Below are 4980 nucleotides of genomic sequence, written 5' to 3' on the forward strand. Positions count from 1 at the left end.
AATCACAAGAGATGCTTCCAGTGATGGATCTGACTGTTTCATGGATGGCTACTATACATGTAGATAATGTAAATAAGATGCATACTGAAAAGGACAATATGGACAGGGCAAACTATTCTGAGCGGTTTGCATCAAAACGTGTGCTCTTATCGAAACACCAGTGTTGTGTAACAGGAACCAAGGGCAAAGATGCACAGCTGAGCACTAACAATGCAAGGTAATGTCTGAGAGGGAATTTCTAAGAAATATCTAGGAAAAATTGGTCTTTTCAGCCTGGGAAAATTGATGACTCTGTCTATAACTGCAAAAAAGGATGTTTTAATAAGGTGAGACATCAGATCTTCTCATTAGTCAGCAGGGATAGACTAAACAGCAGGGGGCATTTAGATTAAGCATTAGGAAAAACTTCATAATCTCAAGGAGGGCCTTATTAGGCATTGGAGCATGTCAATAGGAAAGACAGCAGAGCCAGCAACAGATCTCTTCTGCTCCTTGGGAACTTTAGCCAGGAAGAAGAACCAAGTCCTGCTTCTGGACATTAATCATGTAAGTCCAAAATTAAATCAATTAGTTAAATAAGTGTTTTGTCTTACCAGAGGGTCTGTCCCACACCCAGACATGGTTTTTTTAATGGAAACTTATTATAGCTTTATTAAAAGGGGAAAATATAGTCTTATTAATTTTTTTAGCATTTATTTAAGGAATGGTTCACCTCAGAAAATAAGATGAGGAAGCTCCACATCCAGTGTCAATACCAGGAGACGAGTGTGCCATCCCGTAAACAGAAGAGCAAGCAAGTGGTTGGTGGTTTGCAGCAAGCCTGCAAAGGGTCCCTGAAATGATCACTGTTGTCATAGCTGAGAGGGTCAGAGGAGGTTTGAATGCGTCTATTTAGAGGACATAGCAGCCAGAGGGACCCAAAACTTTGCTGCCAGGACTGCTTCTGCCGGGAAAGGTGTGATCCCCTTTGCAGAGTAGATGCAGGTAATAGCACCTGAGGAAGACACATATGTCCACATTTGGGTAATTTTCTTCGAAACTCCAGATAAGTTTCCAAGCCCTCGAATTCTTATCCTTAGCTGATAGGATAAGTTTTAGCGTTGCAAATATTGACATTTTTCTTTCTCTTCCCCTTCCTCTGCATTGAAGGATTCAAGAGTATTTAATCTGAGCAAGTGACTCTTTCTGAAATAAGAATAAAAGAAATTGTAGGAATTCACAAACCCCCTCCAGGATATTTTTGGACTTCCAGAGCCAATCTCCTCTGTGCAGTAATACTCCACTAGGAGACCACTGCCTGGTACAGTGGGGCTTTCGTTTTAAACTAAAGACACAAAATTTTGTGTATTTACTTTGCAATGATGTGGACTTCTCATTTTCATTTGAATAAACTTCTTCACCGTGAACTGACATAAGCTAATATAGTTCATTTTGACTCAAAGGCCCCTCTTCATTGCCCCATCACTGGAAGTTCACCTCATTGCAAACAAAAATTGGACCTTTTAGCCTTATATATGTATTTTGTGTGTATGTACATATATGTATTAATTGACTTTTAGTATATGTGCATTGTTATCTACAGTTACTTTATTAAAATGTTGGTTTGTTTCTCATTTTAATCTGCCTTGTGTGGAAGTCTTGTTACAACATATTCATATATATTTCTATTTCAATTAAATATGCTGTGTTATGAGATCATCTAAGAGTTATTACCTCCTCGCATCCGTAACATGCTCACAATGATGTCGGTGGTGGCTGGTGACACACGGTGTCTCTCTGGGTGCCATTGGTCTGGCACAGCAAGCCTGTCAGATCCGCTTTGAACAGTGGCGCATTCAGCCCTGCCCTGTGCAGCCTTTGGTCAGTGATCACAAGATCATGAGCAAGGCAAGCGATTGTAATGAGTGAGGAAAATGATCTGTTTATTGGTGTCAGCAATTGAATACATGTGAGAGGGGAAGAAAATACTGAACCTGAAGGTCCTCAGCTCTCTGGGGTTGAAATGTCTACTGTTTCCTTGGAGTTTAATGTTCACAGCATATAAAAATTGTCCTTAATTTCTGCTATAGAAAGATTTTCTAAGATGTGTCCCTTTTATCCTGTAGCTGGAGAGCAAAAAGGAAAATAAATCAAGTTGCTTGCCAAGGAGTTTTTAATCAAGATTTTTTAATCAAGGATAGAAACTGTGAATCCTTTGGTCAATTCTTGCTTTTTGATTGTTTGGTTTTGTTTGTTTTTATTTTATCTTGCTTTTGGCTTCTGAGCTGTCTTGCTTTTGTCCAACATATCTGGATGTCTGTACCATCTCTGTCTTGTACAACATCTATCATGCTTCTGGGCACTGGATACTTAAATAGCGGTATTTCTCTGTTTGAGTTTCCCATTGTGTAAAATGAGTTCCCTGCAATATGGTTATGAGCTACCAAGGACCTTATCAAATGGTGGCTGTTCTGGCATGTGTAGGTTTCTTTGTAATACTGTAGTAGGCAACAGAAATAGTTGGAAAAATCAGAAAATGGATCTGAAATTTTGATGTGGAAAAAAGAAAAAAGCCATTTTGCTTGCATTTTGCCAAAATAGTATAATTTTCATCTCACACAAGAGACATTTCAATGCCAGCCTCTAACAATTCCAGATGTGGCTCAGCTCCAGGTGTGTGTTTCAGTGGCTTGTGGCTGCAGAGGCTGCTCCAGCCAGCCCTGCATTGCTATGCCCATGTACTACTGGGTCCTGCACAGATCCCAGCCCATTAACCTATTCCACTCCTGCTCTGCAGTGCTGGTACCATAAATACCTCTCTGCTGTATCAACCATTTGCTTGATCTGAAGAGAAAACAGTATTCTGTGCAGTACATACTTTCCCAATGAGTCATTCTGCCCCAAATTTAACCTTCTAGATACTATGGATTTTTTCTAAACGTTTCTTTACAAAATATAATAGCACAGCTAAAGCTTTCATGAAGTATTTTCCAGTTGTTTAGTGGCCAAGCCCTCTGACTCGTATGGATTTCAGCCCAAAATACCTTTGATAATCTTTGCCAGTATCCAGTGTTGGTGGTCTTAAAATTCTACAACTGGGTGGAAAACTGTTAAATGCTCAGGCTTCAGAGCATGCCTAATTAATTCTTTCCAGGGTTTTAGTCCTTTAAAAAGTGTTAAAAACATGGATTCAGTGTATCATTGAATATTGCATGGTTCTGTGGAAATAAATTGCATCATTTTGATTCCTTTAGTAGTTCAGAGAGTTATTGCTCTCTGCTTATTTTGGAAGTTTTCAAGAGTCTTTTGGAAGTTAGGGTTAAAAAGGCAAAAGTTGCTAATGATGGGGAGTAGCTCAACGGCAGAGTAAAAGTCCAAAAACTGCATTGGAAAAGTCTGGGCACATAGATCAAGCAGCTGCATTTAAGCTAAATCTTCCTTGCACTCACATCTCCAAAAAAGAATTCATGTTCAGCACATGGACTTTGAAAAATTATTTTTATTTTGACCATAAAATCAGACTTGTATTTATTTTATTTCGTGACTGCTTAAGGAGATTATAATGGCTTAATCCTGGAAAATACGGGCAACACTTAAGAAGCAGGTGAAGCAAATTTGAGCTTTTCTTTCTCTCCTGACATCAAGAACTGTGGAGTATTCAACCTCATAAGATGTTGAATAAGATTAAGGATCTTTCAACATCCAGGCTTATGTGCTTCTTCCAAGAGACTCGTAGACGGGAGGGATGAAAAAGGAGCATGATGGAGATGAACCGGTGATTACAGTTTTAATGCAGAATTAAAGGGGCAAATATCAATACGGATATCTGTTTCTCTCTGTTCCCGTGCAGATCATACTGGGGGGCTGCTCTTTGCAAAGCCATTCAGGGATGTTGATAGCATTTCCAAGGCAAAGATGATACAGCATGGGTAGCACTTGGTGTGGTCTGGACGGCTTTGCTCTCTTTCTTGGTTTCTTGTTCTAAGGTCTGTGGAGACAACAGTAAAGGCAGACACCTATGAGAGATATTCACCCCATCTACCTAAGGAAACACTACACGGAACATCTTTCAGAGCATGACAGATCATCAGGGTAAGCTCCAGTGCAGAGATACTCAGGGAAGTCTCTGAAGGAAGCACTCAAATCAGATCTGTTTATAAAATTGTAAGAAATCCTCTGCTTTCAGTATGAAAATATTTTGATCTGTTTACATAATTTGTAATTTTTCTGTGAGCATGGACCACAACACAAAAAAATAACAATTACTTGGACTGCGCTGTTGGAGTCTGATCAGCCAAAAGGTAAAGCACTGATTCTATGAAAAATGTGAGCTGACTAGCCCCAGCTCCTTGCTCAAGTAAGTATGTTTTGGAGATTCATAATTTCAGTTTAAAAGCTTAAGGGAGAAAAAATGTCACTGGGGTCAATTAGGAAATAAATGTCACTAAAATGCCCAGGTTATGACTTCTCTTTCCTTACACCTAGGTTCTAGTGCTGCCTGTGGTGCAGCCCTCATTTGGCAGCTCTGGACAAGAGGACCTTGAAGGCAGCTCTCCATTGACACCAGAAGAGGTAAGGGAGGAACTGAGGATCATTTTCCTTGGTAATTAAATGGTATTTATGTCTGACTGTTGTACTGTCAGACTGTCTGACTGGTGATAGTCAGTTGATACACCTACCTAGCTTTGGCGTAGCCCTCCAGAGATCCCAATGCAAACTACAGAGTACAAGTGACCAACCTATCCTACAACATGCTGCAGACACAAAGGGTTGTGGCAAACAATGATAGGACAAGGGGTAATGGGTACAAACTGGAACACAAGAGGTTCCACTTAAACTTGAGAAGAAACTTCTTCTCAGTGAGGGTGACGGAACACTGGAACAGGCTGCCCAGGGGGTTGTGGAGTCTCCTTCTCTGGAGACATTCAAAACCCGCCTGGACACATTCCTGTGTAACCTTATCTAGGTGTTCCTGCTCTGGCAGGGGGATTGGACTAGATG

The sequence above is a fragment of the Psittacula echo genome (genome assembly GCF_963264785.1).
Source record: "Psittacula echo genome assembly, chromosome: 8".
Taxonomy (NCBI): Eukaryota; Metazoa; Chordata; class Aves; order Psittaciformes; family Psittacidae; genus Psittacula; species Psittacula echo.